The sequence below is a fragment of the Vombatus ursinus genome, unplaced genomic scaffold (genome assembly GCF_900497805.2).
Source record: "Vombatus ursinus unplaced genomic scaffold, bare-nosed wombat genome assembly UNPS02014807.1, whole genome shotgun sequence".
In the NCBI taxonomy this organism is placed as follows: domain Eukaryota; kingdom Metazoa; phylum Chordata; class Mammalia; order Diprotodontia; family Vombatidae; genus Vombatus; species Vombatus ursinus.
Genome location: NW_020954585.1, coordinates 55,472,480 through 55,495,941, shown reverse-complemented (window position 1 = coordinate 55,495,941; position 23,462 = coordinate 55,472,480).

The following is a 23,462-nucleotide window of genomic DNA, read 5'->3' as shown; positions in this document are numbered from 1 at the left end:
GCTCATCTTGTAGCACAGTAGTATTCCATCACAATCATATACCACATCTTGTTCAGCCATTCCCCAAAAAACAACTTTTTTTTTTTTTTTTTGGTGAGGCAATTGGGGTTAAGTGACTTACCCAGGTCACACAGCTAGTAAGTGTTACGCGTCTGAGAGCAACTTTGAACTCAGGTCCTCCTGACTTCAGGGCCCGTGCTCTGTACATTGCGCCACCTAGCTGCCCCGAGAATAACTTTTAAAAACCCAGTAGTTTGGATTTATTTAATGGAGGGATAAATAATCCTTCATGTCTCAGTAGGCCCTGAGAAACATTTGTTAGAGCAGAGCTTCTTAAACTTTTTACACTTGCAACTCCTTTTCACCCAAGAAATTTTTACAAGATCTCAGGGATATAGGTATATAAAATAGGTATACAAATCAAACATTTACTGATAATAAATCATAAAGAAATATATTTTAAAACAATTTTGGTATACATATAATTTTACTGTTTATTAAAGACGAAAGCAAATTGACATACTAATGAGATGAATGTGCTTATTTATTTTTACATAAAGAAGTGTATCTTGGTGGAATGTTTGATACTGCGGGACACAGAGTATCTTCAATGTTTTTTCAGAGTTGGTCAATATTTTGATTTTCTAATCATCAATGCTGAGAACACCACTTCATATAAATACTTAGTAAAAAATGGCAGAAGTATGGTTATGACAATTTCAGGAAATTCTATCCTAATCTCAAGCCAAAATTCATTTAATGATTTTTTAGGAAACTAAGTTTTAAGCTTGTGTTGCTTGATAACTCAGCAAATTCTTCTTGAACTTTTAATGGCAGATGACTGAGGTTTTTATTTTAATCTAGTATAGTATATGAACCCAACTTAGTTTTTTAGAATCAAAATTTGAATGAAATTATTTCTGAAACTGTGTCTCCAGGCACTTCAGATGATCAATTATAACTCTTACAATTAAATCTTTGGGGAAGTTATTTTCAATTATAAAATCATCTGTAGTCATAAACAGTTTTAAAGAACAATTTTCAACCCTGTTCTTCCATATGTTAACTTTTTTAGTAAAACTTTCAATTTTATCTTTTAACATAAATATGTTACAATTTTTTCCTTGAAGGAACATGTTTAAATATTGAGTTTTTCAGAAATATCCACAAATAACAGTTTTGAAAGCCATAAGTCATTATGAAAAAAATTAACAAAATATGATTTCTGCTCAGTCAAAAATATAACAACTTCATCTTTCAGTTTCAATAATCTGTATAAATTTCAATAGTCAATAGGAAAATGAAGATAATAATGACGCCTACCTCCTAGAATTATTCTGAGAATTCAATTTGTTAATATTTGTAAAGCACTTAGCACAATGCCTGGCACATACTAGGCACTAAATAAATGTTTGCTTTAATTTTGCAAATTATAACAAATATTATATATATATACATATGTGTGTATACACACACATATATATGTATATATAATATATATATATACATATATGTATATATAATATATATATACATATATGTATATATAATATATATATATACATATATATATATATAAAATCTCATTTGAGCCCCACAACAACCCTGTGAGTTATGTAATAAAAGTCTTATTAACCCAATTTTACACATGAGGAAACTGAGGATTTTAAATCTAAAACCAAAGGGAATTTCAGAGGCCATCTAGTCTAATCCCCATTTTATAGATGTGAAAACTGAAATCCAAAGGAGCTATGTGGCTTGCTCAGGATTGCACAGCTAGTAACCATCAGAGATAAAATATGTTGAAGTCAATATTTGTTAAGTTCTATTATTTATTCATTTTGATGAATTAATTTTAAATTAAATTTTTATATTTAACTAATTAATAACATCCTGTTTATTTATTTAAGCACTCGCTATGTGCCAGGCACTGTGATAAACACTGAGGATACAAGTAGTAAGAATGCAACAATTCCTAGTTGCAAGTAGCTTACATTCTAGTGGGAAAGACAAGTGTGTATACATATATATTATATATATAAAAATGTAAGTATATGTATATATGTATGTGTGTATGAATATATGTATATGTGTGTATGTGTATATGTGTATGTGTATGTATATGTATATGTATATATGTATGTGTGTGTGTATATGTATATGTATATGTATATGTATATGTATATGTATATGTAATGTATAGACAGCGAGGTGGTGCAGTGGATAGAGCTCCAGGCCTAGAGTCAGAATACTCATCTTCCTGAGTTCAAATATAGCCTCAGACACTTACTAGTTATATGACCCTGGGCGAGTCACTTCACTTTCTTTGCCTCAGTTTCCTCATCTGTCAAATGAGCTCAAGAAAGAAATGGCAAATCATTCTAGTATGTTTGCCAAGAAAACCCCAAATGTGGGGTCACAAAAAGATTTCTAGATAGATTTCAAGAGGTCCACGAACTTGAATGAGAAAAAAAACTACATTTTTATTTTTACTAGTTTTTGGTTTCCTTTATAACATTCCGTATTTCATATTATGCATTTAAAAACATTCTTCTAAGAAGGTGTTCATAGGCTTCATCAGACTTCAAAAGGAGTCCAGGACACACAGAAAAGTTAACTGTTGGATTAGATTGAGTATACTGAGCCTTGATATTATCTGGAGATGTTTCTTTCTTTTTAAATCTCCCAAATGAACTTATTCCTCCTCAAAAGTTCTACTCCAGTGCCTCATTAAGGTATGAAGGTGATCTTCAGTTCCCAGCGGCAGTGCCAGCAGAGTTAAGTCCAAAAGGTTCTACCAAACTGGAAAGGCTTTGAGCGTAGCCCCAGAGATAGACTGTGGCATCTGGCCAAGGCCTAACCTGGCTAAATTACAGATTCAACACTAACAGGTGGAACATTAAGCAATGAGGTCCTTAGCCACATAGCAAGCCATAAAATAATTTAAAAACTTTTAAATGGTTGGAAAACTGTTTTGATGACTATATATGTTTTTAATTACAGTTATCCCTTCCACATCTTGGGGTTAAGGGCACAGTGCCCCCTGCAATCTGGAAAATCTGTGTAAAATTTTTTGGCTCTCCCTTCATACTAGAGAAGAAGTTTGAAGATTATGGCATTAAAAGATAAATATGTTGATATTATACAATACTATACATATATTTTATGCATTTCTGAGTTTCTAAACCTTTTTTGTCACATGCAGTCCTTTGCAAAACTCCCCCAAAATTCCCATTTAATTTCCTATGCTGACCCACATTATATGGAAATCATGATGGGGAAAGTCACAATGTGGAAAAGATAACCATAATTTCAGTTTTCTTGTGTTATCAATGGGGATGCATGTAAGAAGGCAAATTTTGGCTGATTAAAATAGTTTTTTAAAAAAGATAAAAACCATGCTGAGTGAAGTGAGCAGAACCAAGAGAACGTTGTACACAATAACAGCCACATTGTGTGACAACTAATATTGATAAACTTAACCCTTCCCAGCAATACAAGGATCTAAGACATCTCCAGAGGCCTTGTGATGGAAAATGCTATCCACATCCAAAGAAAGAACTATGGAAGTTGAATTGCTATTTTTTTTCTCTTCTGTTGAGTTTTGTTTCCTCTTTCTGATGGTTCCTCCTATTGGTTTTAATTTTTACTTACAACATCACTAATGTGAAAATATGTTTAATAGGAATGTAAATGTATAGCCTATATCAGATTGTGCACCGTCTTGGGGAGGGTGGTGGGGAGGAAGGGGGAGAAAAGTTTTAAACTCAAAAGCATGTGGAAGTGATTGTTGATAAATCAAAATAAATTAATAAAAAAAGGAAAAAGAAAAAGACCTTATTTGTAATATTTGTCCATTTCTGGGGTGTAAATGCTCACACTGAAAATTTAATGGTTGGAGCCCAGTAAGCATCAGCTCCAGCAAACCCCTATTGCCTGAAGGCACCAAGAAACATTATTTCATAGGACATAATCATCTCAGTTTATAGTGCTCATGATAAGCTTAGGCAAAAAGACCACTGTGAAAATAATTGCAGCTTATGAGGCAGCACCTGTTGTAGAAAATAACAAAGGAAGCATCTACAATGGGAGAATCACTTGTTCTGGTGTTGGAGTAGGCAGACTCAAATCCTGCCTCTGATGGTACCTGTTTGACCTTGGCCAAGTCACTTAATCTTCTTGGGACTCAGTTTTGACATCTGTAAAATGAAGGAGTTGGACCAAATCTGAAATCTTGATAATCTTAATTTAGTAGAGAAATTCCATGAAGAATTTGACAATTCATATCTACATTTGAATTAAGCATACATTTATTAAGCAACTACTATATGCAAGGTGCCCTGCTATGAAATGAAGCATTCCCTTCCCTGAAGAAGTTTAAATTCTACTGATAAGGTGGATATAAAGTGAATGCAGGAAATTAATGTACAATAAGTCAATGTAAAGTATATACAAAGCAATGCAATATATGTTAATGATCCTCCAAAATGGGTCAACAAATACCTTGATGATACAGTGACTTCAGTGCAAAGATGAATACTGGGAAGGACAATAAAAAACATGCCAATAAATCAAAGAGCACTCTTGAAATCAAAAAATGAAAGGAAACAAGGACTTACAGACTATTCAGAAACATCGTATCTTCATAAGATGAAGGTCTTCTTCATGAAGAGCTTCAGACTTTATGGGAAATGGTGAGCCCTAAACAACAGCACGACGAAAGGAAATGGAATTGGCTGAGTGTGAACAGTCAGAACATTGACTAATTAGAATAAAAGTAAAAATCAACAGAAAATTAGAAGGCTAAAAATAGCATGTACATTATTACTACAGCTCTACCTATTTAAACAAACTGTTGACTTCTAAAAGGGGATATCAAAGTTGACTCTGATTCACAACATTTCTGTAAGAAGTTGAACTGATATAATTACTGAGGCATGTTCTATAAAGGGCATAAATGGAAGAGGAATTTCCCACACATGCTGAGGTCTTCAAGGTGTTTCTGTTTGTAGAGTACACTGTGCTAAAGGCCCAGATTACTACAGGGTAGTACCACACAGAGTGTCCTCAATGAAATTCACAGCCTCTAAAAGGAGGTCGGCCTAAAAATATACACTGGAAAAATCAAGGGGGTGAAGAATACATTTAATCAGTTTATGCCATGCATTTGGATGAGCAATACATTGAGTTTATCCATAAATATGCACATCTTAGACCTACCCTAGGCAGCTAGTGCAATGGATAGAGCACTGGGCTTGGAACCAGGAAGACTCATCTCCCTGAGTTCAAATCTGACTTTAGACACTTACTAGCTATGTGACCCTGGGCAAGTCACTTAACCCTGTTTGCTTTAGTTTCCTCATAGTAAAATGAACTGAAGAAGGAAACGGCAAACCATTCCAGTATCTTTGCCAAGAAAAACTCAAATGCGGTCGCAAAGATGTTGGACGTGATTGAAATGAATGAACAACAACAGAACAGTCCTGTAGATGAACAATAAACTTGGCCCAGAATTAAATAAAAATAGAATACCTTAGTTTGCATGCAGGAAATTTTATTTCAGCAATCTTACACAACTCCCTGACCAAACAAATAACCACAACAACAACTAACATGTTTTTAATACTAAGGTTTTTGCAGTGATGTTTTATGGCAGAAAATCATGAAATACCATCATCTCTGAATAATCAAGAGAATATAAGCTGTTGGAGGGTAGGTACTGTTTGATTTTTGTCATTCCACCACAGCATCTAGAACAGTGTTTACCATTTAGTAGGCATGTAATAAATGCTTGTTAAATTGAATTCAACAATACTAATGGAACATTGGAAATTTCAGGTGATCCAAATGGTGCTAAAGAGGCACTTGGATTTCCTGAATAGGTTGTATCATTTTATCATCTGCATATCAAAGTATTATTAGAAAAAATATACTAGTCATGTAGAGAGATTGACGGTAAAGAGATGGACAAAATACTTAACTGGTACTCATAAAATGTCAAAAGTCCTAGAAGGTTTCCAATTAGATTGGAGGGTTTCTGGGAGGATATGGACAAGAATCAGGATGAGAAGATATTGATGGGTTGTGAGTAGGCTGGAGGAAAGAGTATCTTCATTTACGGAATTGGTATAATCACAGATTTTAAAAAAAAAACATCAATGCTATGTGCCTATTTCTTTGTTACTGGAGTGAAAGAAAAAAGAAAAAGACTCTTCAAGACTTAGATTTGAGTTGATCACTCAAGAGAAATATTTAATGTTTAAGAAAACCTGTTTTCAAACACTTCAGAAATACCTACTGTACCAGTCTGAATATAGGTTGTACTCTACCCACCTCAAATCTGATTTTTATAAAACCTGAATATAACCTATAATTACTGTTATTTTTCAGTTTATACAAATACTGTTTCCTCTCCAAGAGATCTCATTTTACGGGTGTGGCCTAATATGAAAAGACAGCCTAATTACATAATCTAACCACCAAAATAGATATTCAAAGGTCTCTACTTGCCAAGACTCGGCTATTTATTTTGTCAAATACTCTCTTCCTCTTTTTTTATGTGGCCCCTTTAACAAGGCTTGAGATAGTTTTTACTCTCCTATTCAAGTCTATTTCATGTTTCTTGGATACGTGAGTACTCAAGGGTATAGCGGCATGGTTGTAATCCATCCTCCATTCAGCAGCCTAAGTGATTTTCCCAAAGTTCAGGTCCAACTATGTCACCCCTGTGTTCAATAAACTCCAGTGGCTCCCTATTGCCTTCAGGATCAAATAAAATATAATGCCTGTTTGTCATTCAAAGCCCTTAGTAACCTAACCCCACCCCCTTCCACTTTTCCAGTCTATACCCAGACTTTTCAATCCAGTGACACTGCCCTCCTTAATGTTCCTTAAATGAGACATTCCATCTTCAGGCTTTTCTCTTGCTGTTCCTCATGCCTGGAATGTTCCCTCTCCTCATCTACCACTCCTGGTTTCCCTGGTTTTCTCTAAGCTCTAACTAACATCCCATCTTCTATGGGAAGCCTTTCCCTGCTCCTATTAATTCCAGTGTCTTCCCTCTTTCAATTATTTACTTCTTTCCTGTGTCAAGCTTGTCTGTAAATATCTGTTGCTTGTCTCCCACATTAGACTGGTAGCTACTTGAGGGCAAGGACTATTTTTTGCCTCTTTTTGTATCCCCAGAACAGTTTCTGGCACATAGTAGGAACTTAATAAATGTTTATTGACTGACTGCCTGATTGTCCTAAAAAAGTGATTTCTAAGGGGAGCTAGGTGGCGCAGTGGATAGATCACAGGCCCTGAAGTCAGGAGGACCTGCATTCAAATCTGGCCTCAGACCAAACACTTGACACTTAGACTAGCTGTGTGACCCTGGGCAAGTCACTTAACCCCAATTGCCTAAAAAAAAAAAAGTGATTTCTAGTCTTGGTTTCACAGAAACATCTGGTAAGCCCATTTATCTCAAGGGATGTCACCCAATTCGTTGAGAGCTTTTATAACAAAATCAGGTTTAGTTTTGAAAACATCAAGAAGTCCAATAAGTAATCATTAGGGTCTGATTTGGTTGTAGCTCTCTCTCGGGTTCTATAAGGATCATAGACGTAGAGCTGGAATGAATTTTAGAAGCCATCTAGTTCAATCCCTGATATAACAAACAAATGAACAAAAAAAAACCCACGTAGTTTTAGTACTAATGTTCTTCCAAAGAATGATACTCTGTGGCAGCAAATCATGAAATACCGTGATCCAGTCTGAATGATCAAAAGAATGTAAGTTATCAGAAGGTAGATGCTATTTCATTTCTGTTTTTGTTATCTCCTCATTTGTCTGACAAGGAAACTAAAGCCTGGAAAGATTAGCTTTTTTTTTTCCAGTTAATTGGGGTTAAGTGACTTGCCCAGGGTCACACAGCTAGTCTAAGTGTCAAGTATTTGGTCTGAGGCTGGATTTGAACGCAGGTCCTCCTGACTTCAGGGCCGGTGCTCTATCCACTGCGCCACCTAGCTGCCCCAAAGATTAGCTTTTTTGAAAGCTAAATGGGTAATAAGTGGTAGGATCCAGGTCTTCTAAAACTTAATTCAGCCTCTTTTCCACTGGATCATGCTGCCTCCTAAAGTTTATGGGGGGCGGGGATATTTTGTTACTTTCTTTTTTAACTAAGCCATTTCAGTAAATGCCTTTGCCTTGAGCGGTATCCTCTGACTGATTACTAAAAAGTAAAGATATAGGTGGGGGCTTATAAGCTATAGCTTTTGAAGACTGGATCTACAGACTACTTTGAATCTAACTCACACCACAAGTGTGAGTTAAAAAGGCTAGCCCAAAGGGACACTCTCCTGTGGAAACTTCTTAGCAAAACAATAAAATACAGGCCCAGTTCTTGTGGAATTTACTGTCTAGTTGGACACAAGACAAATGGACACAAGATGATCTAAGACTCTGCCCATTGTTTTTAAAGTGCTAAAGTGAGTGGAATAAACTGAAAATGCCAAAGAAATTCAAAGAAGGGAGAAGATCCTTGACAGTTTTCTTTGGAGAATATTTCCATGCAGACACTTATTTTGGTGAAAGGACTGAGGGCAGGGGATGAGGAAATAAAAATGTGATATTAGAATTAGAATGTTAGCTTTTTGAGGACAGATGCTGTGTTTTGTTGTTGTTGGGTTTTTTTGGTGGGTTTTCAGGGGCAACTAGGTGGCACAATGGATAGAGCTCTGGGCCTAGAGTCAGGAAGACCCGAGTTTAAATCCAGCCTCAAACACTTACTAGCTGTGCATCCTTGAAGAAGTCATTGAACTTCTATTTGCCTCAGTTTCCCTAACTGCAAACAGAGATGACAACAGCATCTACCTTTCAAGGTAGTTGTGGGGATCAAATGAGATAACATTTGTAAAGTACTTAGCACATAGTTTTATATAGAAAACTTATTTCCATCCCTTTTGCCTTTCTTTCTAACCCAAGAGCTCATGTACCTGGTACATAGTAAGCACTTAATAAATGTTCATGGACTGTCTGGCTAAAACAAAATAGTAAGCTTTAAAAATTTCACAAAAGTTAGGAGTTACTTTTTAAGAAAAAAAGGTCAAATCCCATCACCATCCACTCTATTCAAAAGATTTCCCCAGAGAAAAAGCCCTAGTCAGTGGTCCACATTTATTTTAAAGAATATTGGAAGTAACTTTATTTTAACATCACAGAAGAATTAAGGCAATCCCCTGGAGTTCATTGAAAGTGGAATTTAACCTATACCAAGACATACAATACCAATTTAATCCACCCTAAAAATAACATTCTCCTTTATACACAGGAAATTCAACAGAACAAGGACAAGACAAAGTTTCCTGTAGAAAATGGCCTTAGTCAAGGCACTTAGCCTCTCTAGACCTCCATTTCTTCATCTGTAAAATAGGGTTTATTTCCAAGATCCCTTTTGGCTCTGAAATTCTGTGCTTGAGACCCAAGTCCCACAGTCCTGCAATGCTGCTGGACTTTATTCAATTCTCTTGAGGACTTGCTTTATCATTGATATGGTCAGGGCTAAGCTAAACAAAATTTTTAAGTATAGTATTGAATTGAACACCTATTTGTTGAGCAATTATTATGTGCTTGGTGCCACAGGGAATTACAAAGATGTGTAAGATATATCCCTGTTCTCAATGAGTTTAAAATCTAATAGTAAAAAATATATAAGCAAATCAATAGGTAAATAACTGAATTAATAAATGAATGAATGAATAATGTGATTGATATTTGCATGGTACTTTGATGTTTGCAAATCTCTTTACATAGGTGACCTCATTTGTGCTTCACAAGAACCTTATGGGGCAGATAGTATCAGTGGTAGTAGTAGTAGTAGTAGTGGTGGTGGTGGTGGTGGTGGTAGTATTCCAGTTTTACACATAAAGAAACTGAGGCTAAGAAGAAGACTTGTTCATGATCAAATTGCTTATAACTGTTAAATGTGAGATTTGAACTCAGGTCTTCCTGATTTCAAGCCCAACAATCCTCCATGCACTCTGCCATACTGATTTATCAAGGGGTTGAAGGGTGTCTGTTGTTCAGATTATGATATGAATCAGATGGACAACCCATAGAGAGGAGCTGGACATTGTATTCAAGGCAGTCTGTGACAAATAAATGCCATGTCTGTGATATAGTGGATAGAATTCTGGACTTGGAGTTAGAAAGACCTAGGCTCAAATCCTTCCTCAGATACATGACACCTGGATGACTCTGGTTAAGTCATTTAACCTCTCTGGGCCTCAGTTTCATTTTCTGTAAAATGAGAAAATTGGATTCCATTGCCTCTAAGTTCCCTTCTAGCTTTAAATCTATGATTCTGTGAGTCATGCCAACTAAGGCCATGGAGAAGGAGGAAAATCATGATCACTTCTGCCCAGAATGATTCAGGAAGATATCCTGGAAGAGGTAACATTTGAACCAGTCTTTGAAAGATGGGTAGAGGAATCATGAGCATGTTAATAGGCAGATAGAAATAAGTCAGTGGAGGGAAAGAAAATTGGAGATTTAAGAACTTCAATGGAATGAAGTACTGGAAAAGGTCAGAGGGGATAGAATCGAGTAATGGTGGAAGCAATTGGCCTTGGAAAGGACTTTTCCTTTGTGATATGAAGGTGAGTGAAGACAAATTTTTGAGGTGATAGAAAGGGCAAGAAAAGCATCATGCAATAATGGATAAAAAGCTGTTCTCTGAGTCAGAAAAACCTGGGTTCAAATCCAGACCCTAATACATATTGACTGTGTAATCCTGAGCAAAACACTAAAACTCTCACTGCCCTGGGTTGTAAGCAAGATGCTGACTTCCCTTGACAGAAAGAGCTTTCTCATTCAGGAGCTCCCTATACCAATGAAATCACTTCCAATGGAGCATAGGCTAATAGATGGAAGCAAATCATCTCAATGTAGGTCTAGAGTTGCAAAGAGACCACAGAGACCATTTAATACACCCCACCGCCATTTTATGGGACAGCTAGGTGGTGAAATGGATAGAATGGATAGAATGCTGGGCTTGGAGTCAGGAAGACGCATCTTCCTGAGTTTAAATCTGACCTCAGATACTCAGATATCAGCTGTGTGACCCTGGGCAAGTCACTTAACCCTGTTTATCTCAGTTGCCCATTCGTAAAATGAATTAGAGAAAGAAACGGCAAACCACTCCAGTATCTTTGCTAAGAAAACCCCAAATGGGGTCATGAAGAATCAGACACAACTGAAAGGACTGAACAACAAAAGCAACAACGTTCTCATTTTATGGATGGCAAAACTGAGGCCTAAGAATGTGAAGTGACTTGTCCAAGGCCCCACAGCTAATATGTGTCAAAGGTTTTGAACCCAGGACCTCTAACTCCGGAGCCAGTATTCTGTATCACACTGACTCCTATGAGGGAGTTCACATCAGACAGTTACTCTCCTTTGGACATGATTTTCTAAGTTTTAATCTAGTTGATGACATAGGGTACACATATACAATACTTTATCCTTTCTCACTCATGTGGAAGTCATATAGTCCTAGTCATTAAGCTAAGCTCCCCCATTTCTTTCAACTGATTCCTCTGTGATACATTCTCCATGTTGCTAAGAAGACTCTCTTCTCCTCTGGATGCACTCTAAACTATCTGTGTCTTTCATAAAATACGGAGCCCAGAAAGGAACAAAATCCTCTCAATGTGGTGTGATATCCTAAAGTTGAGTTCTTATCTCTCTTGTACCCATTCCTCTTGTAATGCAGCCAAAGATTGCATTAGCTTTTGGAGAAGCCATGACACACTATTGACTCCTACTAAAACATTTTTTCAGGTGAACTTGTTTGCTAGCCATACCTCCGCCATCTTGTACCTGTGAAGTTGATTTTTCCAAGTGTGCTAGCGGATCTTGCACTTGTCCCTATTAAATGTTATAATATTTTGTTTGGCCCAATTGCTCTAGCCTATTGAGATCTTCTTTGTATCCTGATTCTGTCATGGAATATATTAGCTATGTTTCCTATCTTTGAGTCATTTGCAAATTTGATAAGCCATCATCAGTCTCTGCCTTCATCCAAGTCACTAGATGTTCAATAAGACAGGACCAAGGATAGATGTCCAAGAAATTCTACCAGAGACCCCCCTCCAGGTTAACATCTACCTATTGATAATAGTGCAGTATAATTCAGAAGTCAGAGGGCTTGGGTTCAAATTCTGCCTTTGATGCTTCCTACAGGTGTGACCTTGGGCAAATCACTTAAGCATACTGGGCCTCAGTTTCTTCAACCATAAAATTAGTGGATTGGACTAGATGGACATCTCTGGTTCCTTCTACTCTGCCTATGATTGATTGATCTTTGAATTTAGTCAGTTAACCAGTTTGGAATCCACCTAACTATACTATTGCTAGGCCTCCATCTTGTATACAAAGATAGTGTGACAGACCTTGTCAAGTGCTTTGCTGAAATTTGTAGACTATATCTACAACATGTCCTTGATCTACCAGTCTAGAGCCATGTCAAAATAGGAAATATGGCCATTCTGCCATGACCTTTCCTTGATGAAGCCACACTACTTCTTTTTTTCCCCACTTAATAGTATTTTATTTTTCCCAATTATATGTAAAGATAGTTTTCAACATTCAGTTTTATAATATTTTGAGTTCCAAATGTTTTATCCCTCCTATCCCCCCTCCCCAAGATAGCAAGTGATCTGATATAGATATAGGTTATACATGTACAATCATATTACACTTATTTCCACATTAGTCATGTTGTAAAAGAAGAATCAGAACGAAAGGGGAAAACCACAAGAAAGAAAAAACAAAAAACAAAATGAAAATAGTATGCTTCAATCTGCATTCAAACTGTAGTTCTTTCTCTGAATGTGGATAGTATTTTCCATCATGAGTCTTTTAAATTGTCTTGGATTATTGTATTGCTGATAAGAGCTAATTCTATCATAATTGATCATCACACCATGTTGCTGTTACTGTGTACAATGGTCTCCTGATTCTGCTCACTTCACTCAGCACTAGCTCACTTAAGTCTTTCCAGGTTTTTCTGAAATCTGCCTGCTCATCATTTCTTACAGCACAATAGTATTCCATTTCATTCATATACCACAACTTGTTTAGTCATTCCCCAATTGATGGGCATCCCCTCAATTTCCAATTCTTTGCCACCACAAAAAGAGTTGCTATAAACATTTTTGTACAGGTGGGTCCTTTTCCCTTTTTTTATGATCTCTTTGGAATACAGACCTAGTAGTGGTATTGCTGTATCAAAGGATATGCACAGTTTTATAGCCCTTTGGGCATAGTTCCAAATTGAAGCCACTCTATTTCTTTGGGATCTTAGTTTCCTTTTTTTTTTTTTTTTTGAGGCAGTCAGAGTTGTGTCTTACCCAGGGTCACACAGCTAGCAAGTGTCTGAGGCTGGATTTGAACTCAAGTCCTCCTGAATCTAGGGCCAGTGCTCTATCCACTATGCCACCTAGCTGCCCCTTCATCAATAGGGACAGGGAGTGGATTTGTGATTTAATTGTCATAGAGAACTCCCAGATGAGGAAACTCCCTCCACACATTCAGGTCACCATCTTCTCTGCACTTAATAGTCTTAGAAAGGTGCCCAGAGCACTGAAAGGTTAAGCCATTTGCCTGGCTAGATGGGTCACAGCGTGCAGGAGAGGAAGTAATGTCCAGTAAGACTAGAAATATAGGAGGGGACCAAAATGTAAAGGAATATAAAAGCTAATCAGAAGTGTTTGTAGTGTATCCTAGAATCTATAGGAAGCCACTCAGATTGGTTGAATTGGGAAGTCACATGGTCAGATCTTCATTTAAACAAAATTACTTCAGCAGCAGTGGGTAAAATGGACTAGGGTGATTAAAAAAAAACTTGAGGCAGGGAGACCAATTAGGAGGCTGTTGCAATAATCTGGGCAAGAGATGATGGCCTATATTAGGCTGATGTTACGTGAGTGTAAAGAAGGGGTACCAACCCATACATAACCAGGTACTCCTTAAAAAATAATTTTAAAAACATCTTTTCATGTACAGATTGGACAGTTGGCTACTGAGGTCCCTTCCAACTTTGAAATTCTGTGATTTGGTGATAATTGAAGCACAGCCTGTGTAAAGTGCTTTGTGAATTATGAATATGAAGTATATTTATGTGAGCTATTATTCCTATAGGAAACAACTCTCAAAGTCCTAGCAGGGGCAAGCCTGGCAGAAATGAATGAAAAAATAGCTAATTCGAGGACCCATTGTCAAACCAGTCACCCAGAGGAAGGATCTGAATAGCCTCGAACAAAGAAGATTATCAAAGAACATAATAACATTTCTAGAAATTAAAAAAAAAAGAACCTTGTTTAATAGATAAAAGGGTCCTGGAGTCTATTGTGATTCTCACTAAACCTGGGTCCATTCTTTGTTATTGAGTTTGATGATATTCTTAGTTGCTGAGACTCTTTCTGGCTCTGGATTTCCACAGAACCACTGGTTGTTTCCTGGGTGTTACTTGGCTCATGATTGGATTCTTGCTTTCTTATAATCAGAGGGTTGAAACACTAGAAGGACCAATGTGTCAACTGATGAAAAAATTTCTTGGTCTTTCCAGGTATTCTTAAACTCCAGTCCTTCTTTAATTATCTGAAGACTCAGTGGTAGGGTCCTAAATTAGAAAAACCTCACAAGAAATAATGGCATATTCTTATGTCTAACCTCTGAACCATGAACTGTATGAATTAGCTTATTCCATAGTGAGGACATCTTTTAAAATTACGTATATCATAATGAAGATTAGAACCCAAGTCCAACTTTTCCAAGGCCAGAAAAATAATAACAAATAATAATAGCATACGTAGTTTGTTAAGATTCTCGAAGTGCTTTACAAATATTATCTAATTTGATCCTCACACCAATTCTGGGAGGTAGGTGTTATTATTATCCTCATTTAATAGATGAGGAAACTGAGGCAGACAGAGGTTAAGTGACTTGCCCAGAATCACACAGTTAATAATTATGAGGCATGGTTTTAACTTAGACCTTTCTGACAACTTTAGCACTTTATCCTTTATGCCAACTAGATGAAAGGCAGAGAAGAGGAGAGGGAGAAAGGAAAATAGAGAGGGGAGATAGGGAGAGAGAGGGAGAGAGACAGAGACAAAGAGAAATAGACAGAGACAGAGAGAAAGACAGAGAAAGAGAATATTCTTATCTTGGGTTGGGACCCATGGATAGATTTCAAGGGTTCCATGAATTTGGATGAGAAAAATACAATTGGTTTCCTTTGTAATCCTACATATTATTATGCATTTAAAAACAATTCTGAAAAGGGATCGATAGGCTTCACTAGACTGCCAAGGGGGAACATTCCACAAAAAAAGGTTGACAATCCCTGAAATAGTAGATTAAGCTTAGTGTCAAAAAGGCATGCATTAAAGTACTGCCTCTGACACATGGTGATCCTATGACCATGGGCAAGTGACTTAACCTGCAGCCAATTGTGCTTCAGTAAATTCTCTAAGACTATGTGGTGACTCAGGTCACATTTCTTGACCCCAGTGGCTATATTCCAAGTGAAATTCCAAAATAATTCATGATTGTTGCCCTGGGCACAAAAAAAAGTGCTAGTGCTGGCTCTGTTCCCACTATAGAAGTCTTTGTCAAAAAACATCTTGAAAATTGTTCTTGATCGATATAAATCCTCAATGTTTTGGGGGGTTGGGGGTGAGTAATAGAGATCTGAGGTTCCATGAGGTAGATCCAGGCTGCTACATTGGCAAGAGTCTCTTGTCTCATCCACTCTGTCTAGATTTTTTACTTTGGAGACCAGACAAATAAGGTTTTCATTAGCAGATATTAAAAAAAAAAAAACCTAAATTGCACCAGCAAATCGTAGAAAGCACAGCTTTAGGCAAGGGGCAGCTTTTCCTATTACCCAATTCCTCTCTGTTCAGTTTCAGCCCCAAAATCTCATGGAAATGTCAGACTTCCTTAGCCCAGAAGGCTGCCCATCCTCCTCCCCAATCTCCTGTCAGCTCCATCTCCTTCTCCCTGAAATATTTCCTATGAAACAATCCAACATTTGATTCAGGTTCTCCTTTTTCCCTGGACATATTTCTGGAGTTCAGTTCTTCCAAAGGCCCACAATTAAAGCCAGGCCTACCCTCACATCCATAAAGGTGAAGGGAGGGGGCAAAAGAAGGAGGAAATTAAGTAAATGGAATGTGGTGGGAAACTTAGGATGCCAGTGTCAGCAGCCTAGGAGTGTCAGGTGGGGAAGGTCTCTGCTGAGATAAAAACTTTGCCTAGGCAGCCAAAGACTTCTTATTTCACTTACTGACAGAGATGCCTTTGGGATCTCTGGTTTCTCCTCTATATCATGTTCTTGGAAATGAACCATTAAACAATAATTTTCATCCCCTTCCTAAATGCCTCTAAACCAATTTTTGTGTCCAGGCGCTCTATGTTTATGACAAGTTATCTCATCTTCAAAGAAAACGGTCTTTCTTTCCCCTACCTTGTCAGCATATCCCATGATCTCTTGCCCAGGATGGGAAGTTTTTGCAGTATGTTTTACTTAATTTTCCCCTTCGTGATCTTAGGTTTTTCCGACGATAAGATTACGCAATTCTATATGCTACCAGCACCAGAATAGTGCATGAACTTCAAGTGAACTCTAACATCTCAACTTGACATTCCATATCTTTAAAAATATATCTATATCCAGCAAAGCAAGGTTTGACTATTAATCTCTTCAATGGGGAAGTGTGGTGGGGAAATAGGATTCCCTGCTTGTATTTCCTGTGAGTGAGGATCTAAGTTTTGTCTCTCTGAGGGAAAGACAAAAAAAACGTAACCTGGAACAATTTAAGTGCCAAAAACAATTCAGTCAGAACCTCAGAGGAAGGCGAGGCATCCCTAGTGGGTGTGCAGGCAGTCCAGGACACTGAACAGAAAGGGGAAAAGCAAAATTGGGGTCTTTGGGGGAAAATTCTGAGATCCCAAAGAATACTAGATGGGAGGAAGGAAGAATGAGTATCTGGGTTACCTTGGAATCTTGGAAACGGAGTTATCTTGTCAAACCAATGTCTTAATTCATCTGCTTTTGGGAGAGGTCAGTGGATCTGCTCTTTCTCCAACAGCTCTCAAAAAATGATGGCTGAGAGGCCATGAAGAAGGCAGAAAGAGAATTTCATCTCCCAGAGGATTTAATTCAGTTGAGCATATATTTATAGGGTGTCTACAATGTGAAAACCACCATGCTAGGTACTACAAGTACAAAGATGAAATGGAAAACAGTCCCTACCTTCCAGATGCTTGTATTCTATTCATTTTATGTTGGGGTAGAGCGAGGAGAATATGAAATTTAACCAAAAATATAAATTGAAGAGGCTGAAAACTCAGACAACTAGGAGGGATAAGAGTATTTATAGCTAAAAAGAATCTAGTACCAAGGTTTTTAATCTTTTTTGGGGGGGAGGTCATAAACCCCTTTGACAGTCTGGTAACATCTACGCATACCTTCTCAGAATAATCGTTTTAAATTCATACAACAAAATACATAGAATTACAAAGAAAAACAGTTATATTGAAATAGTTATAGAAATTGTTTTAAGTTCACAGGTTAAGAACCCCTGATCTACTAGTATAATTCCCCCAATTTACAGAGTAGAAAACTGAGGTCCAAAGAGATTAAGTGATTCAGCCAAGGTCATACAGTTAGCAAGAAATAGAGTCAGAATGAAAAACTGGTCCTCCTACTTCACATTGTATTCCCTTCGGTTGTACCATGCCGCCTGACACTAGGGAGATTGACCGAGAAGCTCTAGAATAGAATAGAGCCTCGGACATTTTCAGTGCTGATTTCCATGAGGTGGTTGTTTTATTACTTAGTGTTGTTTCCTTATTCAATTAAGAGGATGCTTCCCTTTTAATGTTGCAATATGAAAGCTAAGTGGCTCAGTGGATAGAGCTCCTCAGCCTCTCTGTGTGCCAATGTTCAACATACCTAGAGTTCAATCTCTCCTCATCTCTACCTCTTGGAATCCCCAGTTTCCTTCCATGCTTAGTTTATACCCTACTTCTCAAATGAGACCTTTCCTGATTCCCCCAGGGGCTAAACCAACTTCACAAACTACCAGGCTTTGTTTGTTCATACTTTGTATATAGTTTGTATTTAACAATATGAGTACATGTTGTTTTCCCTGTAATAGGGTTTCTGAATAATTTTTGTGTCATGGACATCTGGTTAAGTCTGTGGACCCCTTCTCAGAATAATGTTTTTCATACATAAAATAAAAGACATAGGATTATAAAGGAAACTAATTATATTGAAATAGTAAACATTATATACTTTTAAAACAAGGTAAAGGATCCCAGGTTAGGAACCTCTTGCCCTACAGAATTTAAACTCCTTAAGGGTAAGGACTATTTAATTTTTGTTCTTGTATCTAGCTTAGTGCCTGGTGCAAGTAAATTCTTGTTAATTGACTGACTTATCTATGATGCCATAGTATGAGTATTCCCTTTAATGATTCAGATTACAGCTTTCCATTCCTGCCTATCCTCAACCTACAAAATTGTCATCCATGTCCTCCCATCAGATGACCAAAAGGGATCCTCCCAACATGTTGGAGGCCATCTTCAATTTCTCTCAATATCATGAGGATACTATGGAACATAGAAACTGTTCCATCAGTTATCTCTCCCTTCCTTTCTCCACCCCTCCATCTCTCTTGTTACATGACCAGCCCATCTTCTTTTCTGGTCACATAGTTCTTTGATGACAACTTTTATTACCATATACTCTAATAATTCTTTGTTTGAAAAGTGCTGTGGCCTGTTAACACCCATCATTCTTATCCATTGTCCTTTGGATTCTTCTTCAACTTCATTTCTTTAAAGACCATAGTGATCTCCAGAGGAACCTGTATGCAATCCAAGAAGCAACAGTCAGAACTAAACATGGAACAACTGATTGGTTTAAGATTGGAAAAGGAATACAACAAGGCTATGTATTGTCACCTTATTTATTTAACTTAAGTACATTGTGAGAAATGCCAGGCTGGCTGAATCAAAAACTTGAATTAAGGTTGCCAGGAGAAATATCAACAATCTCAGATATGCAGATGATACTACTCTGATGACAGAAAGTGAAGAGGAATTAAGAAGCCTCTTGATAAGGGTGAAAGAGGAGAGTAGAAAAGCTGGCTCAAAACTATTAAAAAAAAACACTAAGATCTTGGCAAGTGGTCCCATCGCTGCCTGGCAAATAGAGAGAGAAGCAGTATCAGACTTTATATTCTTGGACTCAAAGATCATTGCAAACAGCAAATGCAGCCATGAAATTGAAAGATGTTTGCTTCTTGGAAGGAAAGCTATGGTAAATCTAGAGAGCATACTAAAAAGCAGAGACATCACCTTGCTGATAAAGGTCTGTATAGTCAAAGCTATAATTTTTCCAGTAGCAATGTATGGCTGTGAGAGCTGGATTATAAGGAAAGCCGAGTGCCGCAGAATTGATGCTTTCAAATTGTGGTTCTAGAGAAGACTTTGGAGAGTCCCTTGGACAGCAAGGAGATCAAATTAGTCAATACTTAAAGAAATTAATTAGGCTTTTCACTGGAAGGTAAAATACTGAAGCTGAAGCTTAAACACTTTGACCACATAATGAGAAGATGGGACTCATTGGAAAAGACCCTGTTTTGGGAAAGATTGAAGGCAGAAGGAAAAAGGGGGATGGAAGAGAATGACATGTATAGATGGTGTCATGAAAGCAGTGAACATGAACTTGGAAAGACTTTGAGAGATAGTGGAGAATAGAAGGGATTGGCATGCCATGGTCAATGGAGTCATGAAGAGTCAGACGTGATTGAACTATTGAATAACAACAACATGATTCAGAGTCTTATTGGGTCATTGAAAGAATATCAGTGTTAAAAAAGGAGGGGGGGAATTTCAGGGAAGAGCTTGGAAGGGACCTTTCTCTTCAAGACAAAGCAAAAGATAAAATCTCTAGCCTAGAGGTATTTGTAGCTTTTGATATTTTTTCATCCCCCTCCCTTCACACCCACCACCCCTAGCTGCCCGACTCCCACATTGCACTTCACTGTAATTCTGATTTAGTCACTTGACTACCCCCTGAAGACTCAAAAACATTGCATGCTCAGCACTGGACTCATTATTTAAGCTGGCCATATAACAACTGAAGAACCCAATTACTAACCCTCAGACCTGATTGAAAATTAAGGGATTAAAATTCATAAAACTCTCACACACACACACACACACACACACACACACACACAGAGAGAAAGGGGGGGTGGGGAAGACAGAATTTTATAGGCAATACTCGCTACATTGATCAGAATGTTATTAGAAGCAAAGAAGGAATATTTGTGAGCCTTTTTATGAAAAACATATAACTATATAGATTATTGTACATTATTATAGTTATGTGTATAATTGTATAATTACATAAAGTTACATATGGACACCTTGTATATGCACATGTATATGCATTTGTATATGTCCATACATACATTTGTCTATTTGTGAGTATAAAGGTGTGTTTATATAGGTATATATATACCTATATAGGTACACACACATGCATATGTGTACATATACATACATGTATACATGTAAACACCTTATGCTTAATCTTGAAATCATAAATGGTCAAGGGCAAGCAAGAAAAGGAACTCATGATCATGTAACTTAAGGAAGAGATGTTTTTTAATGAAGGAACAGGAAACAGATGGAACAATTGAGGTTGTCTCCTGAGTCATCTGGAGAAGTTGGTAATAGGCTTTGTAAAGGAGAAAAAAAAAACTCATAATATCCCTTAAATATTAACCAGATAAACTAGATCCTTAAGCTCTTCTGTTTGGTCCCTGACCTTCTCTTCCCTATCCTTCATTTACTGATAGGTCAATGAGTCCTGAGACTACATCACCTGACCTTTTGGCCCATAAGCATTAATATTTGTAAGCCATTCCATCTGGTTTCCATGATAAGCCCTCTCTGTGCCAAATCTTTATCTAGTTGTATTATCAAAGAAGGGACACAATATAAAAATGAGCTTGCCAAAACAGGAAAATAGCGACTAGAGAGGGCGCTAAATTTCAGAAGGGTACTCCACATGAGGATGGATTATAGAATCTTCTCTAAAATAGAGGTCATAGGTTTAAAGCTGGAAAGAACCACAGAAACTATGTAGTCCAAACTTCTCATTTTATGTTTTAGGAAACTAAGGCCAGGCAGGTTAAAGGACTTGTACAAGGTCATACAGGTAGTGATGATTAAAGGTAGGATTTGGCCTCAGGACTGTCTCTAAAACCACTGTGCCTTCCACTATATCACACTTCATTCCATCTGTCTGAAACAACTCTATTCTCATGGAGACAGGGAAATGTCCCAGTTGACCTTGAAAGGTCTCAATCGATCTTCTGATTCTTTGGAACGAAATTTTCTACTTTTGTAGGCCCTTAGGTCTCACTCTACTTGAATTGTTCTTCAGCTCTACTCTTAAGTATAACTTTCTTTCTGACCCATTCAAAACAGCTGCCTCTTAGGGACCAGGGTGGCAGCCAGAGTGGGAGGTAGAGTACAAGGCCATTATGAAGGAGGTGTTGAGAACTACAAGGATGAAGTCAAAGGAGGGGATTATTGGAAGCATTTGATACTTTTGAGGCTCCTCCAATCTTGAATCTTTCTTCACTATTAATCACTTAGGGTGGACTGATTTGTAACAAACAGGGATACTTATCAAGGGAGCATAAAGAGGGCAGCATGGATCTCTCTAGTGAGGATTATTTGGCAAGAATTGTGTGGAAAGATTCTCCCTCCCCTCCATTAACAACTGTCTAATGGATAGGGCCCTGGCTGGGTTCTGATTAAAGCAGGGAGGGGTTAGGTGACTTATTCAAAGACACAAAGCCTGCAGTTTCCCCTTCAGGAAAATGAGGATAATCATAATTTGGCACTTTTCCTTCTCACAGGAACACTGATTAATGAGAGCATAGTCATAAAGCACTTAGTGACATGGAAAAAAAGGAGTCATGTTATCTGGCAGACAACTCCCTTTCTACTATCCCAAGGCAAGTAGCAACTGATGGCAAGGCGGTAGTAAAGAACCCATATTTGCCAAAAACCAGTCAACAATTCAATCTAGCAAACACTCACCTCATATTTGGGGCTATGAGGCACTGGGGCAGATACAAAGTGTATTTAAGATGTTGTCCTTGCCTTCATGAAGCTTACCAGAATACCCAAAAAAGGTAGAAAATCAATTAGTATTTAAATACCTGCTTTGCTTTGAGAACTTGCCCACAATAGAATTATAGTCTTATTGGAAAAATGGAGCATAGACAATCAATCAACAAGCATCTATTAAGCTTATCTGGTACCTTTTGTGTACCAGATACCATACTAGGCAATGGGGATTCAAAAAAAAAAGATGAAATAATCTCCAGAAATATAAGATCACAGTAGAAAAGATATCCTGAGATGGTCTTTAAATTGATCCTTTGTAATTCAGCACTTAAACATCCAAAACCATGTGTAAATAACCTACCTTGCTTTGGCAGCAAGAGGGGTCCAATTTATCTTTTGGTGGTTCTATACACCCACCCGGGATACTTGGCACACATAGACCTACCAGAAAACCTGCCAGTGCCTAAATGAGAAAGACATTGCTCAAGCTTCACCCTTCCCAGTTAGTTCCACAACCCAGTGGCCCATTGGGTTACTCCAGTGCTGGTCTACCTTGGGCTATAGTCTGGGAAATTAGGTAGGGAGTTTCTATCATGTTACTCTTTGGAAAATGGTCTTGATAGGCATATCCTGCCAGAGTTCTTTGGTTACCTCTGGACAATCATCCACTAGTTGCATCTACATTTATCCTTGGTCAGCACTGTAACTAAGATCATACTAATAGAGAATTTTGGTGACAGAAACCTAGGAAACCTGGGGGAATTTGGGGGAGGGAGAATCCCTAAAAGTAGTTTCGAAGAGAGTTCCTTTATGAAGAATAGCAATAACTACTGGACCTATTGATAGATAGAAATAGATACAGATATAGATATGGATATGGATACAGATGGACATAGATATAAATACAAATATAGATACAGACACAGATACAGCTGTAGATATGGCTATAGATATGGATGAGGATACAGATACAAATATAGATATTCTCTAAGAAACCATAACTATTGGCATAGAGAGCTCCTGGATAATGAAATTCCTTCTCTACCAATGCAAATCAGCATCTTCTTTGCAACTTATGGTCTTAAAATGTTACTGAGAACAGTGAGAGGTTAAAGAAGGGTCACAACCTTGAAAGGGTCATAGTCAATATGCATCAAAGATAGGATTTGAATCAAGTTCTTGGTGATAGCCCCAGCTTTCACCACACTGCATATCCTTTACTAAGGACAATTTGTAGAATTTTCCACCCG